General features: G+C 46.2%; 20 non-coding genes and 1 pseudogene across 20 annotated transcripts; 5 read left to right on the forward strand and 16 right to left on the reverse strand.

Annotated features, from left to right (window-relative positions):
• Window positions 1-106: 106 nt before the first annotated feature.
• On the reverse strand, window positions 107-269 carry LOC135042302 (U1 spliceosomal RNA). Its single transcript, XR_010235457.1, has one exon. It is a non-coding gene; the product is annotated as a U1 spliceosomal RNA (small nuclear RNA).
• Window positions 270-421: 152 nt separating this feature from the next.
• LOC135042380 (U1 spliceosomal RNA) lies at window positions 422-585 on the reverse strand. The gene has a single exon (XR_010235522.1). It is a non-coding gene; the product is annotated as a U1 spliceosomal RNA (small nuclear RNA).
• A 615-nt stretch (window positions 586-1,200) lies between these two features.
• LOC135042312 (U1 spliceosomal RNA) lies at window positions 1,201-1,363 on the reverse strand. Its single transcript, XR_010235467.1, has one exon. It is a non-coding gene; the product is annotated as a U1 spliceosomal RNA (small nuclear RNA).
• Window positions 1,364-1,516: 153 nt separating this feature from the next.
• Window positions 1,517-1,680, reverse strand: LOC135042310 (U1 spliceosomal RNA). The gene has a single exon (XR_010235465.1). It is a non-coding gene; the product is annotated as a U1 spliceosomal RNA (small nuclear RNA).
• A 683-nt stretch (window positions 1,681-2,363) lies between these two features.
• LOC135042333 (U1 spliceosomal RNA) lies at window positions 2,364-2,515 on the reverse strand (annotated as a pseudogene).
• A 152-nt stretch (window positions 2,516-2,667) lies between these two features.
• LOC135042356 (U1 spliceosomal RNA) lies at window positions 2,668-2,831 on the reverse strand. Its single transcript, XR_010235499.1, has one exon. It is a non-coding gene; the product is annotated as a U1 spliceosomal RNA (small nuclear RNA).
• A 671-nt stretch (window positions 2,832-3,502) lies between these two features.
• On the reverse strand, window positions 3,503-3,665 carry LOC135042319 (U1 spliceosomal RNA). Its single transcript, XR_010235473.1, has one exon. It is a non-coding gene; the product is annotated as a U1 spliceosomal RNA (small nuclear RNA).
• Window positions 3,666-3,817: 152 nt separating this feature from the next.
• Window positions 3,818-3,981, reverse strand: LOC135042368 (U1 spliceosomal RNA). Its single transcript, XR_010235511.1, has one exon. It is a non-coding gene; the product is annotated as a U1 spliceosomal RNA (small nuclear RNA).
• Window positions 3,982-4,596: 615 nt separating this feature from the next.
• On the reverse strand, window positions 4,597-4,759 carry LOC135042313 (U1 spliceosomal RNA). The gene has a single exon (XR_010235468.1). It is a non-coding gene; the product is annotated as a U1 spliceosomal RNA (small nuclear RNA).
• Window positions 4,760-4,911: 152 nt separating this feature from the next.
• Window positions 4,912-5,075, reverse strand: LOC135042382 (U1 spliceosomal RNA). The gene has a single exon (XR_010235524.1). It is a non-coding gene; the product is annotated as a U1 spliceosomal RNA (small nuclear RNA).
• Window positions 5,076-5,747: 672 nt separating this feature from the next.
• Window positions 5,748-5,910, reverse strand: LOC135042323 (U1 spliceosomal RNA). Its single transcript, XR_010235475.1, has one exon. It is a non-coding gene; the product is annotated as a U1 spliceosomal RNA (small nuclear RNA).
• Window positions 5,911-6,062: 152 nt separating this feature from the next.
• Window positions 6,063-6,226, reverse strand: LOC135042357 (U1 spliceosomal RNA). Its single transcript, XR_010235500.1, has one exon. It is a non-coding gene; the product is annotated as a U1 spliceosomal RNA (small nuclear RNA).
• A 671-nt stretch (window positions 6,227-6,897) lies between these two features.
• On the reverse strand, window positions 6,898-7,060 carry LOC135042320 (U1 spliceosomal RNA). Its single transcript, XR_010235474.1, has one exon. It is a non-coding gene; the product is annotated as a U1 spliceosomal RNA (small nuclear RNA).
• A 152-nt stretch (window positions 7,061-7,212) lies between these two features.
• On the reverse strand, window positions 7,213-7,376 carry LOC135042364 (U1 spliceosomal RNA). The gene has a single exon (XR_010235507.1). It is a non-coding gene; the product is annotated as a U1 spliceosomal RNA (small nuclear RNA).
• Window positions 7,377-8,047: 671 nt separating this feature from the next.
• Window positions 8,048-8,210, reverse strand: LOC135042331 (U1 spliceosomal RNA). Its single transcript, XR_010235482.1, has one exon. It is a non-coding gene; the product is annotated as a U1 spliceosomal RNA (small nuclear RNA).
• Window positions 8,211-8,354: 144 nt separating this feature from the next.
• Window positions 8,355-8,470, forward strand: LOC135042345 (U5 spliceosomal RNA). Its single transcript, XR_010235489.1, has one exon. It is a non-coding gene; the product is annotated as a U5 spliceosomal RNA (small nuclear RNA).
• Window positions 8,471-8,740: 270 nt separating this feature from the next.
• On the forward strand, window positions 8,741-8,856 carry LOC135042344 (U5 spliceosomal RNA). The gene has a single exon (XR_010235488.1). It is a non-coding gene; the product is annotated as a U5 spliceosomal RNA (small nuclear RNA).
• A 286-nt stretch (window positions 8,857-9,142) lies between these two features.
• On the forward strand, window positions 9,143-9,258 carry LOC135042347 (U5 spliceosomal RNA). The gene has a single exon (XR_010235491.1). It is a non-coding gene; the product is annotated as a U5 spliceosomal RNA (small nuclear RNA).
• Window positions 9,259-9,536: 278 nt separating this feature from the next.
• On the forward strand, window positions 9,537-9,652 carry LOC135042350 (U5 spliceosomal RNA). Its single transcript, XR_010235493.1, has one exon. It is a non-coding gene; the product is annotated as a U5 spliceosomal RNA (small nuclear RNA).
• Window positions 9,653-9,927: 275 nt separating this feature from the next.
• On the forward strand, window positions 9,928-10,043 carry LOC135042353 (U5 spliceosomal RNA). The gene has a single exon (XR_010235496.1). It is a non-coding gene; the product is annotated as a U5 spliceosomal RNA (small nuclear RNA).
• A 5,361-nt stretch (window positions 10,044-15,404) lies between these two features.
• TRNAN-AUU (transfer RNA asparagine (anticodon AUU)) lies at window positions 15,405-15,478 on the reverse strand. Its single transcript has one exon. It is a non-coding gene; the product is annotated as a tRNA-Asn (tRNA).
• Between the last annotated feature and the right edge of the window lie 2,850 nt (window positions 15,479-18,328).

Genomic DNA, 18,328 nt, shown 5'->3' on the forward strand with positions numbered 1-18,328 from the left:
CAGGAGAAGTCAGGAGAGTGCACAAGGGCATAGACGGCAGGGGCTCAAGAAAAGAGAAGTGGAAACAGACAGCAAACTAGGCTGGAGAGAGACCTGAGACAAAGAGATCTGAATTATACAAGCGCCGACCAGGGGAAACACAAATTATGCAGTCAAGTTTCCCACATTTGGGGAAATCGCAGGAGCAGCACACCCAGAGTGCAATGGGTGAGCCTTGCCCTGGGAGAAGCACCTTCATGATCATAGTATCTCACCTGGCAGGTATGTAGGAGTTGGGCTAGAGCTGGGGAGGGTCGCTACTCGGGTACCCCCCTGTCAAGTGAAGGAGATCAAACTGAGGCAGCACAATGGAACTCTCGAAAGAAGAATAAGGCTAGAGGAAGATCTGAGACAAAGAAATCTGACTTTTACCAGAGCTGACCAGAGGAAAACACAAAAACAGTCCCCCACTACCACAAATAATGCAGTTGAGTTTCCCACATTTGGGGAAATCACAGGGGTCAGCATACCCAGAATGCAATGAATGAACCTCATCCTGGGAGAACAGTCTTTATGACCATGGTATCTCCTATGCAAAATAAGTATGATTTGGGATAGGGCTGGGGAGGGCCGCTGCTCAGGCACATCTCTGTCAAGTAAAGGAGATTCAACTGAGGCAGCACAAGGGAACTCTCATCTGGGGACAACAACTGCAGGGAGAACACATATTTTCAGATGAACATGGGAGGGCAGAAGGCTGCCTAATACTGAAGCACGCCCAAACAACAAACCAAATGCAACAACTAGTACAAGCATTCCTGGGGGAAGGTCTGCAGAAGACGGATTTGCATACGGTGATGTCATCCAAGCAGTGGGCCAAAGTTGGCTGGAACCCTCATCTGCATATGAAAAGAGAAAAGGGGTATGCAGGGCATGGCGGCCTTTTGCGGCGCTTGGATGACCCTTAGTTCGCATTAAACACCCCCACCCTCCTTCGGTGTGGGGCTCATGTTGGCCATGCCCCAGCCCCTGAAGCATTCAAGCTGATTTCTTGCAGCAGCTTGGCACTGTAACAGCTCCAGAGCTGCTCTGTAAGGCAAGTAAAAGGGTGTGGGCCCTGCAGCACTACCTGTAGTTTGCATTGTGCATTGGAAGGCACTTAAGAAAAGAGAAGTGGAAACAGACAGCAAACTAGGCTGGAGAGAGACCTGAGACAAAGAGATCTGAATTATACGAGAGCCGACCAGGGGAAACACAAATTATGCAGTCAAGTTTCCCACATTTGGGGAAATCGCAGGAGCAGCACACCCAGAGTGCAATGGGTGAGCCTTGCCCTGGGAGAAGCACCTACGTGATCATAGTATCTCACCTGGCAGGTAAGTAGGAGTTGGGCTAGAGCTGGGGAGGGTCGCTGCTCGGGTACCCCCCCTGTCAAGTGAAGGAGATCCAACTGAGGCAGCACAAGGGAATTCTCGAAAGAAGAACAAGGCTAGAGGAAGATCTGAGACAAAGAAATCTGACTTTTACCAGAGCTGACCAGAGGAAAACACAAACACAGTCTCCCACTACCACAAATAATGCTGTCGAGTTTCCCACATTTGGGGAAATCACAGGGGTCAGCATACCCAGAATGCAATGAATGAACCTCATACTGGGAGAATAATCTTCATGACCATGGTCTCTCCTATGCAAAATAAGTATGATTTGGGATAGGGCTGGGGAGGGCCGCTGCTCAGGCACATCTCTGTCAAGTAAAGGAGATTCAACTGAGGCAGCATAAAGGAACTCTCATCTGGGGACAACAACTGCAGGGAGAACACATATTTTCAGATGAACATGGGAGGGCAGAAGGCTGCCTAATACAGAAGCACCCCCAAACAACAAACCAAATGCAACAACTAGTGCAAGCATTCCTGGGGGAAGGCCTGCAGCAGATGGATTTGCATATGGTGATGTCATCCAAAGCAGTGGGTCAAAGTTGGCTTCAACCCTCGTCTTTATATGAAAAGAGAAAAGGGGCGTGCAGGGCATGGCGGCCTTTTGCGGCGCTTGGATGACCCCTAGTTCGCATTAAACACCTCCACCCTCCTTCGGTGTGGGGCTCATGTTGGCTATGCCCCAGCCCCTGAAGCATTCAAGCTGATTTCTTGCAGCAGCTGGGCACTGTAACTGCTCCAGAGCTGCTCTGTACGGCAAGTAAAAGGGTGTGGGCCCTGCAGCACTACCTGTAGTTTGCATTGTGCATTGGAAGGCACAAAGTAAGCAGACGGGAGAAGTAAGGATAGTGCGCAAGGCCATAGAATGGAGCGGCTTAAGAAAAGAGAAGTGGAAACAGACAGCAAACTAGGCTGGAGAGAGACCTGAGACAAAGAGATCTGAATTATACCAGAGCCGACCAGGGGAAACACAAATTATGCAGTCAAGTTTCCCACATTTGGGGAAATCGCAGGGGCAGCACATCCAGAGTGCAATGGGTGAGCCTTGCCCTGGGAGAAGCACCTTCATGATTATAGCATCTCACCTGGCAGGTAAGTAGAAGTTGGGCTAGAGCTGGGGAGAGTCGCTGCACGGGCACCCCCCTGTCAAGTGAAGGAGATCCAACTGAGGCAGCACAAGGGAACTCTCGAAAGAAGAACAAGGCTAGAGGAAGATCTGAAACAAAGAAATCTGACTTTTACCAGAGCTGACCAGAGGAAAGCACAAACACAGTCCCCCACTACCACAAATAATGCAGTTGAGTTTCCCACATTTGGGGAAATCACAGGGGTCAGCATACCCAGAATGCAATGAATGAACCTCACCCTGGGAGAACAATCTTCAAGACCATGGTCTCTCCTATGCAAAATAAGTATGATTTGGGATAGGGCTGGGGAGGGCCGCTGCTCAGGCACATCTCTGTCAAGTAAAGGAGATTCAACTGAGGCAGCACAAGGGAACTCTCATCTGGGGACAACAACTGCAGGGAGAACACATATTTTCAGATGAACATGGGAGGGCAGAAGGCTGCCTAATACTGAAGCACCCCCAAACAACAAACCAAATGCAACAACTAGTGCAAGCATTCCTGGGGGAAGACCTGCAGCAGATGGATTTGCATATGGTGATGCCATCCAAGCAGTGGGTCAAAGTTGGCTTCAACCCTCGTCTGCATATGAAAAGAGAAAAGGGGCGTGCAGGGCATGGCGGCCTTTTGCGGCGCTTGGATGACCCCTAGTTCGCATTACACACCTCCACCCTCCTTCGGTGTGGGGCTCATGTTGGCTATGCCCCAGCCCCTGAAGCATTCAAGCTGATTTCTTGCAGCAGCTGGGCACTGTAACTGCTCCAGAGCTGCTCTGTAAGGCAAGTAAAAGGGTGTGGGCCCTGCAGCACTACCTGTAGTTTGCATTGTGCGTTGGAAGGCACGAAGTAAGCAGACGGGAGAAGTCAGGATAGTGCGCAAGGGCATAGAAGGGAGCGGCTCAAGAAAAGAGAAGTGGAAACAGACAGCAAACTAGGCTGGAGAGAGACCTGAGACAAAGAGATCTGAATTATACGAGAGATGACCAAGGGAAACACAAATTATGCAGTCAAGTTTCCCACATTTGGGGAAATCGCAGGGGCAGCACAACCAGAGTGCAATGGGTGAGCCTTGCCCTGGGAGAAGCACCTTCATGATCATAGTATCTCACCTGGCAGGTAAGTAGGAGTTGGGCTAGAGCTGGGGAGGGTCACTGCTCGGGCACCCCCCTCTCAAGTGAAAGAGATCCAACTGAGGCAGCACAAGGGAACTCTCGAAAGAAGAACAAGGCTAGAGGAAGATCTGATATAAAGAAATCTGATTTTTACCAGAGCTGACCAGAGGAAAGCACAAACACAGTCCCCCACTACCACAAATAATGCAGTCGAGTTTCCCACATTTGGGGAAATCACAGGGGTCAGCATACCCAAAATGCAATGAATGAACCTCACCCTCGGAGAACAATCTTCATGAAAATGGTATCTCCTATGCAAAATAAGTATGATTTGGGATAGGGCTGGGGAGGGCCGCTGCTCAGGCACATCTCTGTCAAGTAAAGGAGATTCAACTGAGGCAGCACAAGGGAACTCCCATCTGGGGACAACAACTGCAGGGAGAACACATATTTTCAGATGAACATGGGAGGGCAGAAGGCTGCCTAATACTGAAGCACCCCCAAACAACAAACCAAATGCAACAACTAGTACAAGCATTCCTGGGGGAAGTTCTGCAGAAGACGGATTTGCATACGGTGATGTCATCCAAGCAGTGGGCCAAAGTTGGCTGGAACCCTCATCTGCATATGAAAAGAGAAAAGGGGTATGCAGGGCATGGCGGCCTTTTGCGGCGCTTGGATGACCCTTAGTTCACATTAAACACCCCCACCCTCCTTCGGTGTGGGGCTCATGTTTGCTATGCCCCAGCCCCTGAAGCATTCAAGCTGATTTCTTGCAGCAGCTGGGCACTGTAACAGCTCCAGAGCTGCTCTGTGCGGCAAGTAAAAGGGTGTGGGCCCTGCAGCACTACCTGTAGTTTGCATTGTGCATTGGAAGGCACTTAAGAAAAGAGAAGTGGAAACAGACAGCAAACTAGGCTGGAGAGAGACCTGAGACAAAGAGATCTGAATTATACGAGAGCCGACCAGGGGAAACACAAATTATGCAGTCAAGTTTCCCACATTTGGGGAAATCGCAGGAGCAGCACACCCAGAGTGCAATGGGTGAGCCTTGCCCTGGGAGAAGCACCTACGTGATCATAGTATCTCACCTGGCAGGTAAGTAGGAGTTGGGCTAGAGCTGGGGAGGGTCGCTGCTCGGGTAACCCCCTGTCAAGTGAAGGAGATCCAACTGAGGCAGCACAAGGGAATTCTCGAAAGAAGAACAAGGCTAGAGGAAGATCTGAGACAAAGAAATCTGACTTTTACCAGAGCTGACCAGAGGAAAACACAAACACAGTCCCCCACTACCACAAATAATGCTGTCGAGTTTCCCACATTTGGGGAAATCACAGGGGTCAGCATACCCAGAATGCAATGAATGAACCTCACACTGGGAGAATAATCTTCATGACCATGGTATCTCCTATGCAAAATAAGTATGATTTGGGATAGGGCTGGGGAGGGCCGCTGCTCAGGCACATCTCTTTCAAGTAAAGGAGATTCAACTGAGGCAGCATAAGGGAACTCTCATCTGGGGACAACAACTGCAGGGAGAACACATATTTTCAGATGAACATGGGAGGGCAGAAGGCTGCCTAATACTGAAGCACCCCCAAACAACAAACCAAATGCAACAACTAGTGCAAGCATTCCTGGGGGAAGGCCTGCAGCAGATGGATTTGCATATGGTGATGTCATCCAAAGCAGTGGGTCAAAGTTGGCTTCAACCCTCGTCTGCATATGAAAAGAGAAAAGGGGCGTGCAGGGCATGGCGGCCTTTTGCGGCGCTTGGATGACCCCTAGTTCGCATTAAACACCTCCACCCTCCTTCGGTGTGGGGCTCATGTTGGCTATGCCCCAGCCCCTGAAGCATTCAAGCTGATTTCTTGCAGTAGCTGGGCACTGTAACTGCTCCAGAGCTGCTCTGTACGGCAAGTAAAAGGGTGTGGGCCCTGCAGCACTACCTGTAGTTTGCATTGTGCATTGGAAGGCACAAAGTAAGCAGACGGGAGAAGTAAGGATAGTGCGCAAGGCCATAGAATGGAGCGGCTTAAGAAAAGAGAAGTGGAAACAGACAGCAAACTAGGCTGGAGAGAGACCTGAGACAAAGAGATCTGAATTATACGAGAGCCGACCAGGGGAAACACAAATTATGCAGTCAAGTTTCCCACATTTGGGGAAATCGCAGGGGCAGCACATCCAGAGTGCAATGGGTGAGCCTTGCCCTGGGAGAAGCACCTTCATGATTATAGTATCTCACCTGGCAGGTAAGTAGAAGTTGGGCTAGAGCTGGGGAGAGTCGCTGCACGGGCACCCCCCTGTCAAGTGAAGGAGATCCAACTGAGGCAGCACAAGGGAACTCTCGAAAGAAGAACAAGGCTAGAGGAAGATCTGAAACAAAGAAATCTGACTTTTACCAGAGCTGACCAGAGGAAAGCACAAACACAGTCCCCCACTACCACAAATAATGCAGTTGAGTTTCCCACATTTGGGGAAATCACAGGGGTCAGCATACCCAGAATGCAATGAATGAACCTCACCCTGGGAGAACAATCTTCAAGACCATGGTCTCTCCTATGCAAAATAAGTATGATTTGGGATAGGGCTGGGGAGGGCCGCTGCTCAGGCACATCTCTTTCAAGTAAAGGAGATTCAACTGAGGCAGCACAAGGGAACTCTCATCTGGGGACAACAACTGCAGGGAGAACACATATTTTCAGATGAACATGGGAGGGCAGAAGGCTGCCTAATACTGAAGCACCCCCAAACAACAAACCAAATGCAACAACCAGTGCAAGCATTCCTGGGGGAAGGCCTGCAGCAGATGGATTTGCATATGGTGATGCCATCCAAGCAGTGGGTCAAAGTTGGCTTCAACCCTCGTCTGCATATGAAAAGAGAAAAGGGGCGTGCAGGGCATGGCGGCCTTTTGCGGCGCTTGGATGACCCCTAGTTCGCATTACACACCTCCACCCTCCTTCGGTGTGGGGCTCATGTTGGCTATGCCCCAGCCCCTGAAGCATTCAAGCTGATTTCTTGCAGCAGCTGGGCACTGTAACTGCTCCAGAGCTGCTCTGTAAGGCAAGTAAAAGGGTGTGGGCCCTGCAGCACTACCTGTAGTTTGCATTGTGCGTTGGAAGGCACGAAGTAAGCAGACGGGAGAAGTCAGGATAGTGCGCAAGGGCATAGAAGGGAGCGGCTCAAGAAAAGAGAAGTGGAAACAGACAGCAAACTAGGCTGGAGAGAGACCTGAGACAAAGAGATCTGAATTATACGAGAGATGACCAAGGGAAACACAAATTATGCAGTCAAGTTTCCCACATTTGGGGAAATCGCAGGGGCAGCACAACCAGAGTGCAATGGGTGAGCCTTGCCCTGGGAGAAGCACCTTCATGATCATAGTATCTCACCTGGCAGGTAAGTAGGAGTTGGGCTAGAGCTGGGGAGGGTCGCTGCTCGGGCACCCCCCTCTCAAGTGAAAGAGATCCAACTGAGGCAGCACAAGGGAACTCTCGAAAGAAGAACAAGGCTAGAGGAAGATCTGATATAAAGAAATCTGATTTTTACCAGAGCTGACCAGAGGAAAGCACAAACACAGTCCCCCACTACCACAAATAATGCAGTCGAGTTTCCCACATTTGGGGAAATCACAGGGGTCAGCATACCCAGAATGCAATGAATGAACCTCACCCTGGGAGAACAATCTTCATGACCATGGTATCGCCTATGCAAAATAAGTATGATTTGGGATAGGGCTGGGGAGGGCCGCTGCTCAGGCACATCTCTGTCAAGTAAAGGAGATTCAACTGAGGCAGCACAAGGGAACTCTCATCTGGGGACAACAACTGCAGGGAGAACACATATTTTCAGATGAACATGGGAGGGCAGAAGGCTGCCTAATACTGAAGCACCCCCAAACAACAAACCAAATGCAACAACTAGTGCAAGCATTCCTGGGGGAAGGCCTGCAGCAGATGGATTTGCATATGGTGATGTCATCCAAACAGTGGGTCAAAGTTGGCTTCAACCCTCGTCTGCATATGAAAAGAGACAAGGGGCGTGCAGGGCATGGCGGCCTTTTGCGGCGCTTGGATGACCCCTAGTTCGCATTACACACCTCCACCCTCCTTCGGTGTGGGGCTCATGTTGGCTATGCCCCAGCCCCTGAAGCATTCAAGCTGATTTCTTGCAGCAGCTGGGCACTGTAACTGCTCCAGAGACGCTCTGTAAGGCAAGTAAAAGGGTGTGGGCCCTGCAGCACTACCTGTAGTTTGCATTGTGCGTTGGAAGGCACGAAGTAAGCAGACGGTAGAAGTCAGGATAGTGCGCAAGGGCATAGAAGGGAGCGGCTCAAGAAAAGAGAAGTGGAAACAGACAGCAAACTAGGCTGGAGAGAGACCTGAGACAAAGAGATCTGAATTATACGAGAGCCGACCAGGGGAAACACAAATTATGCAGTCAAGTTTCCCACATTTGGGGAAAACGCAGAAGCAGCACACCCAGAGTGCAATGGGTGAGCCTTGCCCTGGGAGAAGCACCTTCATGATCATAGTATCTCACCTGGCAGGTAAGTAGGAGTTGGGCTAGAGCTGGGGAGGGTCGCTGCTCGAGCATCCCCCTGTCAAGTAAAGGAGATTCAACTGAGGCAGCACAAGGGAACTCTCATCTGGGGACAACAACTGCAGGGAGAACACATATTTTCAGATAAAAATCTTGGTCATGCTCTGGTTTCTCTTCAGAACGAACAAATCTTTCGCCTTTTACTAAAGATTTCCGTGGAGAGGAGCAAAACCGAGTTTTATCTCAATTTTTGCATGCCCCATCTTTTTGGGGTTTCTTTTATCGGTTTAAAGATAGAATGAGTGTGCTTTAATGTAAGCTCATTTGCATAGAAATGACAGTAAATGTTTGTTTCTTTTCAAACAGAACTTTCTTGACCATGCTACTTGCTTGAAAGATCTGGGAGCACATGGAATACAGTACAAACCATGCTTATAGCAAGGAGAAGACAGGTGAGAAATCTGCTTTCTTTCAAATTGGGCGCTCACTTTGATCTGAATGAGGACTGCTGGCACGGCACTCAGGCGACAGGTGGAATCTTGGTCATGCTCTGGTTTCTCTTCAGAACGAACAAATCTTTCGCCTTTTACTAAAGATTTCCGTGGAGAGGAGCAAAACTGAGTTTTATCTCAATTTTTGCATGCCCCATATTATTGGGGTTTCTTTTATCGGATTAAAGACAGAACGAGTGTGCTTTCTTGTTAGCTTTAATGTAAGTTTATTTGCATAACAATGACAATAAATGTCTGTTTCTTTTCAAGCAGAACTTTCTTGACCATACTAATTGCTTGAAAGATCTGGGAGCACATGGAAAAGAGTACAAACCATGCTTATAGCAAGGGGAAGCCTGGTGAGAAATCTGCTTTCTTTCTTTCAAATTGGGTGCTCACTTTGAGCTGAATGAGGACTGCTGGCATGGCACTCAGGCGACAGGTGGAATCTTGGTCATGCTCTGGTTTCTCTTCAGAACGAACAAATCTTTCGCCTTTTACTAAAGATTTCCGTGGAGAGGAGCAAAACTGAGTTTTATCTCAATTTTTGCATGCCCCGTCTTATTGGGGTTTCTTTTATCAGTTTAAAGATAGAACGAGTGTGCTTTAATGTAAGCACATTTGCATAGAAATGACAGTAAATGTTTGTTTCTTTTCAAACAGAACTTTCTTGACTATACTAATTGCTTGAAAGATGTGGGAGCACATGGAAAAGAGTACAAACCATGTTTATAGCAAGGGGAAGCCTGGTGAGAAATCTGCTTTCTTTCTTTCTTTCAAATTGGGTGCTCACTTTGAGCTGAATGAGGACTGCTGGCATGGCACTCAGGCGACAGGTAGAATCTTGGTCATGCTGTGGTTTCTCTTCAGAACGAACAAATCTTTCGCCTTTTACTAAAGATTTCCGTGAAGAGGAGCAAAACTGAGTTTTATCTCAATTTTTGCATGCCCCATCTTATTGGGGTTTTATTTTATCGGTTTAAAGATAGAACGAGTGTGCTTTAATGTAAGCTCATTTGCATAGAAATGACAGTCAATGTTTGTTTCTTTTCAAACAGAACTTTCTTGACCACACTAATTGTTTGAAAGATCTGGGAGCACATGGAAAAGAGTACAAACCATGTTTATAGCAAGGGGAAGCCTGGTGAGAAATCTGCTTTCTTTCATTCAAATTGGGTGCTCACTTTGAGCTGAATGAGAACTGCTGGCATGGCACTCAGGCGACAGGTGGAATCTTGGTCATGCTCTGGTTTCTCTTCAGAACTAACAAATATTTCGCCTTTTATTAAAGATTTCCGTGGAGAGGAGCAAAACTGAGTTTTATCTCAATTTTTGCATGCCCCATATTATTGGGGTTTCTTTTATCAGTTTAAAGACAGAACGAGTGTGCTTTCTTGTTAGCTTTAATGTAAGTTTATTTGCATAACAATGACAGTAAATGTTTGTTTCTTTTCAAACAGAACTTTCTTGACCATGCTACTTGCTTGAAAGATCTGGGAGCACATGGAAAACAGTACAAACCATGCAGTATCACAAGAGCCTTTATTTGATCTTTCATGAAGATAGAGCAGAATTGAGGACACGTCAACAATTTCTGCCAAAGGTGGTTCATCTTTCCACATGGTGCCTTTGGCCACTGACACCTTCGTTGAGTCAAAGTCTCTGGCTGTGGTCAGAACTTTGAAAATTTATGTCACCAGAACGGTTCAGATTAGGAAAACAGAGGCTCTGTTTGTCCTGTATGCTCCCAACAGGATTGGGTGTCCTGCTTACATGCAGACCATTATGCGCTGAATCTGTGGTAAGATTCAGCATGCTCATTCCACGGCAGGATTGCCGTTACTGAATTAGGTGAAGACCCATTCTACTAGAAAGGTGGGTTCATCCTGGGCAGCTGGTCGGGGAGTCTCAGCATTGCAACTTTGCCGAGCAGCTATTTAGTAAACACTTTTGCTAAGTTTTACAAGTTTGATACCTTGGCTGATGATAACCTCAAGTTGGGTCATTCGGTGCTGCAGAGTCGTACGCACTCTCCCACCCGTTCAAGAGCTTTGGTATAACCCCATGGTTCTTAATGTGACCCCAGCATCCTCTAGGTCGTATGAGAAAATAGGATTTTAATACCTACTGGTAAATCCTTTTCTCTTAGTACGTAGAGGATGCTGGGCACCCGTCCCAGTCCATACTGTGTCTGCAGTTATTACTTGTGGTTATACACATGTTGTGTTACGGTTCTGGTCAGCTTTTTGCTGCAATTGTTCATGCCGTTGGCTTGTGTTCTGTTGAATGCCACGTTCTGCGGCATGCTTAAGGTGTGAGCTGGTAAGATGCTCACCTTAGTTTAACAATAAATCCTTTCCTCGAAATGTCCGTCTCCCTGGGCACAGTTCCTATAACTGGAGTCTGGAGGAGGGGCATAGAGGGAGGAGCCAGTTCACACCCTTTGAAAGTCTTAAAGTGCCCATGTCTCTTGCGGATCCCGTCTATACCCCATGGTTCTTAATGTGACCCCAGCATCCTTTACGGACTAAGAGAAAAGGATGCCCTTGTGTACTATCCTGACTTCTCCTCCCGTCTGCTTACTTTGTGCCTTCCAACGCACAATGCGAACTACAGGTGGTGCTGCAGGGCCCACACCCTTTTACTTGCCTTACAGAGCAGCTCTGGAGCTGTTACAGTGCCCAGCTGCTGCAAGAAATCAGCATGAATGCTTCAGGGGATGGGGCATGGCCAACATGAGCCCCACAACAAAGGAGGGTGGGGGTGTTTAATGCAAACTAGGGGTCATCCAAGCACTGCAAAAGGCCGCCATGCCCTGCATGCCCCTTTTCTCTTTTTATATGCAGATGAGGGTTCCAGCCAACTTTGGCCCACTGCTTGGATGACATCACCGTATGCAAATCCGTCTGCTGCAGACCTTCCCCCAGGAATGCTTGTACTAGTTGTTGGATATGGTTTGATATTTGATGGTGCTTCAGTATTAGGCAGCCTTCCGCCCTCCCATGTTCATCTGAAAAGATGTGGTCTCCCTGCAGTTGTTGTCCCCAGACGAGAGTTCCCTTGTGCTTCCTCAGTTGAATCTCCTTAACTTGACGGGGGAGGGGCTGCCCGAGCTGCCACCCTCCCCAGCCCTATCCCAACTCATACTTATTTTACATATTAGATCTCTTGATCATGAAGATTGTTCTCACAGGGTGAGGTTCATCCATTATATTTTAAAATAGGAAGGTACAAATTACATATTTGAATTGCATCTATGTGCTGGATTCAAATGCCCCCCCCCTTCCTTTCTCAATTGTGCCCGTCAGCAGCTATTCTAAGGTTGCTGCCAATGGGTGTGACACATTAATTTCTTCTGTGGGGTACACTGGACTCCACAAGGATTCACATTGGGGTGTAGAGTAGGATCTTGATCTGAGGCACCAACCGGCTCAAAGCTTTTGACTGTTCCCAAGATGCTCAGCGCATCCTCCTCTATAACCCCGCTTCCATGAACAGGGAGCTCAGTTTGTAGTTGGTGCCTTCAGTAGCAGGCCACTTAACAGGGGCCTGCCTCAGGCAGCCTATTCTTAGCTATTAATTTTGACAAGAAAAGAAGAACTTGTTTTATGAGAATCTACAAGGGCTGCTGCAGGCTAGGTCTAATAGACATCTTTACTGCAGCTTCATCACTCCCAGCGGCGCTGTATACTCCCGTGCCCTGGTTGCTGGGTCACTGCAGCGGAGGCTCCGGTTTCTTCCTAAGGTCAGTCACACACACACACCGCCCTTCCGGATCACGAGGCCGCTGATTAAGGGGAGCGTGGCCGTAGGGGGTGGGCCGTGTGCGCACTGGGGTGGACACTGATTACTGGGCAGCCGCTCCACTAGCCACCAGGTACAGTTAAGGAGCACAGGTCTGGGGGTTTTTCTCCTATATTAACCCAATTTTGTACTGCCCGCAGCGCATTGTGATAGGTAATAGGGCCTGATTCAGGTTGGATTGCAATCACAATAAGCGATCCAACTGCAAAAATTGCTAAGAGCATACGCATGTGCCTGCATGCGATCGCCTCTGCCTGTCAATCGGGGCAGGGGGGGAGAGTGGGGTCAGCAACACTCCATTTCCAAGTCAGGGATGGAGCAGTGCGGGGGCAAGGCTTCAAAATGGGGTCTGCAATGGAGGAGACACAGGGGGCGTGGTCACAGCGGCTGTATGACATCACATTCAGCCGCTGTGATCACAAAAATGGTGGCGGCTTCCTGCGCGCACATACAGTCTGCACCAGCAGGAGGCTACACCATTGTTTATGATCACGCTGAACTGCAGTGCGACTGCAATTACAGCATGGTCAAGAAGGGAGGTGTCATACTGGGTGGCCATGCCCTGTCACTGTGCAGGAGCCAGCACCGCTTACACACTAGTCCCCGGGTGCAGCACCCAACCCCCGGGACACCCGGAGCAACAAAATGTAGATTCAGGCCACCAGGCCACGCCCCTACCTATGAAATCATGCCTCCTTTTTACCATTGCGCTGCTTATTTGCACGCACTGCATTACAATCTCCCTCGACACCTCTCTGGGTGTCACCAGTGATAGTGACACCTCTGCCATGCTTGTAGCAGCTAGTCCAAAGATCTATGCCTCAAGCCCTGAGTGTTTGCCCTTGTGACTTGTTGATCATCATAGCGAAGCAGATGCTTACAGAAAACTGCAGGGGCTTAGATTGAAAATAAAAAAAATTGATGGGTATAAGGTAGAGAGGAGCAGGTTCGGTTCTCCGAGAACCGAATTCCCCACGAACTCCACGTGGTTTACACTGGTCTGAGGCAGGCTCGGTTGTTCCCGCCTGACTCGGAAAACCTGAACAAGGGAAAATGTCATCATCCCGCTGTCGGATTCTCGCGAGATTCGGATATTATATATAGAGCAGCGCGTTGCCGCCATTTTTACTCGTGCATTGAAGAGAGAGCGGAGAGGACGTGGCTATGTTCTCTCAGTGGAAATCTCAATATCAGTGCTCAGTATCAGTGGTTACTTATTGCTGCTCAGTAATACTAGTAGTGTGTCTCTCCTGCTCAGTGTCAGTTCTCAGTAGTATCCTCATCAGTGCTCAGTATCACTGCTCATTGTCTTGTGCTGCATTGTGGTGCTCAGCATACTATAGTACATTACTAATAGTCCAGTGCTGCATCTTGCTGCTCAGTGTCAGTTCTAGTATCCTCATCAGTGCTCACTATCACTGCTCATTGCATTGTGGTGTTCTGTATACTACAGTAATATAGTAACATATAGTAACATAGTTTTTGAGGTTGAATAGAGGCAAATTGCCCATCGTGTTCAACCTGTTTTAAGTTGTGATGATTCTACATACTTGCTGAATAATGTTTTATGACTAGTTAGCTACTATAACTCATGTTACCCCCGGATTAACCATGTTGATATTTTAAGTATTATAACCTTGGATAGCTTTTTCATTCAGAAATGTATCCATTCCTTTTTTAAATCCAATTACAGAGTCCGCCATTACCACCTTCCCTGGCAGGGAATTCCACATCCTGATTGCCCTAACAGTGAAGAAACCTTTCCTCCATTGCGTTCTGAACTTTCCTCCAGTCGCAGCGAGTGACCACGTGTTCTTTTAATAAATAATTCCTCTGATAACTCTTTGTTATGTATCTTTACATATTTGAAGATATTAATAATATCTCCTCTTAGGCACCTCTTTTCTAGTGTATACATATTCAGCCTAGTAAGTCTTTCCTTATAGTCCAGTACTTTTAGGCCTTTAATCAATTTAGTCTTCAGGATCTCTCGGACTTCCATGAGCAGCAGAGTAGTGCAATGGAAGGATGCTGGGCGCATAACCCAGAGGTCGATTAATCGAAACTATCCTCTGCTATGTGCATTTTTTTTTATAATTAAAGTAATCAAAAACTGGGATTGATATTTTGGCTCTTTTATTTTTACTTAAAGTACAATAACTTTTATCATTTTAATTTGTTTTAATAGTATATTGACAGCATTGTTTTCTTTAAAAAATCCACTTAATTTTCTTTACCCTATTACTGAAATGGTAATTGACAAAAACAAACTACATTGTCACCAGAAGAGCAATGCAAAATGTACAAGTGATATATTAAAATCATCTTCCATCTTGAATTTCAATGATGCATTGGGACAACAATTTTGTGAGAAACATCTTCACCCATAAAGAAAGATTTTCTTAATTCCTTATCTGTGTGCTGATTAGATATTACCTTGTTTTCACATTAAACAGACTTCCACATGAGAAAGCAGCAAGGATGCAGTAACGTTTATGTTTCCTGGTGTCAACCTGTATTATTTCAGTAGACATTGAAATGAGGATGCATCTTGCTGCCTTTCCAATGTAGCAAGTTTAATTCAGTAATAGGTGAAAAAACATTCCTACAAAGGTGTTAATCAGAGACTTGGCTTTGTGGACACTTTTCAGAGAGCAAATTTGTTAGCATAAAAATAAAGTCAGAAAATGAAGAGCTGTTTAATCACTCAATTGGACTTTTCTGCCAGCATAATTTTTTTTTCTCTGCAACCCACTGCTAAATTGTGCTTCCTAGCTGTTTTTTATAAAATCACTTAATCAAATCTAACTCTGATTACATCAGAGAAGGCCAGGTACCCTACACCATAAGAGGGGGTTTGAAATTTTGACTTGTCTACTTAAAGATCACCAAAATCTGATCACAAGGTCAATTACATCCCTGGGTGGGATTGAACCACCAACCTTTTGGTTAATAGCCAAACATGCTAACCGATTGCACCACAGAGACACCTCGTAAAAGTCCATTCTGACAAAGGCTAATAAGCATTCATCTAGAACGTTTCCTAGAAAAACTTTAAAAAGTCAATAATCTGGAGAGTTTTTGTAAGAAACACATTGCTACTTTCCCATGATGAGTGAGTGCTTCAGGATCTCTTGCACTTACATGAGCAGCAGAGTACTGCAACGGAAGCATGCTGGGCCCATAACCCAGAGGTAGGCAGATTGAAACTATCCTCTGCTATATGCATTGTTTTTTGTTAATTAAAGTAATCCAAAACTGGGATTGATATTTTGGCTCTTTTATTTTTACTTAAAGTACAATAACTTTTACCATTTTAATTTGTTTTAATAGTATATTGACAGTATTGTTTTCTTTCAAAAATCCACTTAATTTTCTTTACCCTATTATTAAAATGGTAATTGACAAAAACAAACTACATTGTCACCAGAAGAGCAGTACAAAATGTACAAGTGATATATTAAAATCATCTTTCCAGCTTGAATTTCAATGATGCTTTGGTGCAACAATTTTGTGAGAAACATCTTCACCCATAAAGAAGGATTTTCTTAATTCCTTACCTGTGTGCTGATTAGATATCACCTTGTTTTCACATTAAACAGACTTCCCCATGAGGAAGCAGCAAGGATGCAGTGACGTTTATGTTTCCTGGTGTCAACCTGTATTATTTCAGTAGACATTGAAATGAGGATGCATCTTGCTGCCTTTCCAATGAAGCAAGTTTAATTCAGTAATAGGTGAAAAACCATCCCTACAAAGGTGTTAATCAGAGACTTGGCTTTGTGGACACTTTTCAGAGAGCAAATTTGTTAGCATAAACATAAAATCAGAAAATGAAGAGCTGTTTCGTCACTAAATTGGACTTTTCTGCCAGCATAATTTTTTTTCTCTGCAACCCACTGCTAAATTGTGCTTCCTAGCTGTTTTTTTATAAAATCACTTAATCAAATCTAACTCTGATTACATCAGAGAAGGCCAGGTACCCTACACCATAAGAGGGGGTTTGAAATTTTGACTTGTCTATTTAAAGATCACCAAAATCTGATTACAAGGTTATTTACATCCCTGGGTGGGATTGAACCACCAACCTTTTGGTTAATAGCCAAACATGCTAACCGATTGCGCCACATAGACACCTTGCAAAAGTAGATACTGACAAAGGCTAATAAGCATTTATCTAGAACGTTTCCTAGAAAAACTTTAAAAAGTCAATAATCTGGAGAATTTTTGTAAGAAACACATTGGTACTTTCCCATGATGAGTGAGTGCTTCAGGATCTCTTTCACTTACATGGGCTATTAACCAAAAGGTTGGTGGTTCAATCCCACCCAGGGATGTAATTGACCTTGTGATCAGATTTTGGTGATCTTTAAGTAGACAAGTCAAAATGTCAAACCCCCTCTTATGGTGTAGGGTACCTGGCCTTCTCTGACGTAATCAGAGTTAGATTTAATTAAGTGATTTTATAAAAAACAGCTAGGAAGCACAATTTAGCAGTGGGTTGCAGAGAAAAAAATAACATTTTAAACCTACCGGTAAATTTTTTTTCTCGTAGTCCGTAGAGGATGATGGGGACTCCGTAAGGACCATGGGGGATAGACGGGCTCCGCAGCAGACATGGGCACTTTAAGAAAGACTTTAGATCTGGGTGTGCACTGGCTCCTCCCTCTATGCCCCTCCTCCATACCTCAGTTAGAGAAACTGTGCCCAGAGGAGACGGACAGTACGAGGAAAGGATTTTTGTTAATCCAAGGTCAAGATTCATACCAGCCACACCAATCACACCGTATAACTTGTGATATACTACCCAGTTAACAGTATGAAAACAACATAGCATCAGTCCAAGACCGATGAAAACTAACATATAACCCTTATGTAAGCAATAACTATATACAAGTCTTGCAGAAGTAGTCCGCACTTGGGACGGGCACCCAGCATCCTCTACGGACTACGAGAAAAAGATTTACCGGTAGGTTTAAAATCTTATTTTCTCTTACATCCTAAAAGATGCTGGGGACTCCGTAAGGACCATGGGGATTATACCAAAGCTCCCAAACGGGCTCCTGCGGATGACTCTGCAGCACCGATTGAGCAAACAGGAGGTCCTCCTCAGCCAGGGTATCAAACTTATAGAACTTTGCAAAGGTGTTTGAACCCGACCAAGTAGCAGCTCGGCACAGCTGTAGTGCCGAGACCCCCGGGCAGCTGCCCAAGAAGAGCCCACCTTCCTAGTGGAATGGGCCTTGACTGAATTAGGCAACGGCAATCCCGCCATAGAATGCGCCTGCTGAATCGTGTTACAGATCCAGAGAGCAATAGTCTGATTTGAAGCAGGGGTGCCAATCTTGTTGGCTGCATACAGGACAAACAGTGCTTCTGTTTTTCTGACTCTAGCCGTTCTGGCCACGTAAATTTTCAAAGCCCTGACCACATCAAGGGACTCGGAATCCTCCAAGTCACGCGTAGCCACAGGCACCACAATAGGTTGGTTCATATGAAAGGATGAGTCCACTTTTAGCAGGAATTGAGGACGGGTCTGCAATTCCGCTCTATCCATATGGAAAACCAGATAGGGGATTTTATGTGATAAAGCTGCTAATTCCGACACTCGCCTAGCGGAAGCCAAGGCTAATAACATGACCACCTTCCAAGTGAGATATTTAAACTCCACCATTTTAAGTGGTTCAAACCATAACCTTAACACCACGTTAAGGTCCCAAGGGACCACCGGAGGTACAAAAGGAGGCTGAATATGCAGTACTCCCTTCACAAAAGTTTGTACTTACTTCAGGAAGAGAGGCCAATTCCTTTTGAAAGAAAATGGATAAGGCCAAAATC

The sequence above is a fragment of the Pseudophryne corroboree genome, unplaced genomic scaffold, assembly GCF_028390025.1.
Source record: "Pseudophryne corroboree isolate aPseCor3 unplaced genomic scaffold, aPseCor3.hap2 scaffold_823, whole genome shotgun sequence".
NCBI classification, from domain to species: Eukaryota; Metazoa; Chordata; class Amphibia; order Anura; family Myobatrachidae; genus Pseudophryne; species Pseudophryne corroboree.